The sequence below is a fragment of the Apis dorsata genome, unplaced genomic scaffold (assembly GCF_000469605.1).
Source record: "Apis dorsata unplaced genomic scaffold, Apis dorsata 1.3 scaffold_4, whole genome shotgun sequence".
NCBI classification, from domain to species: domain Eukaryota; kingdom Metazoa; phylum Arthropoda; class Insecta; order Hymenoptera; family Apidae; genus Apis; species Apis dorsata.
Window position 1 is genome coordinate 53,379 of NW_006263307.1, and position 431 is coordinate 53,809.

Below are 431 nucleotides of genomic sequence, written 5' to 3' on the forward strand. Positions count from 1 at the left end.
CCGTATTCCTCTTGGAAATGGTAGTGTGAAAGGAAACAGCCACCTCGTCTGCTTAGATGGTGGTGGGTAGCCGTGGGTAGATGAGAAGAATCCGAAACGATCGGAAGACTGAGAGAGAGAGAAAGAATGAAAAGAAAGAGAAGAGGCGAACAGCTAGGCGAGCATTAAATCGGAGAAAGATAGAGAGAAGATCGCGGCGGCAAAGGATAGTCGAAGTGGGAGGGATAGACGGGTGGAAAACGTTACGAGGGATCGGGAGAAAACGCAGCGGGTGTTGGCAGGCGGAGGGAGACGAGTACGATAGCGGCGCTGCGGCGTAACGACGCTATAACGCGAGCCGCCGGGTGATTACCTACCACCTCCGTACCCCGTTTACCCTCGTGCGTCGAGCGGTGCGCTTGTCGAGCCACGCCACGCCACACTGCGCCACG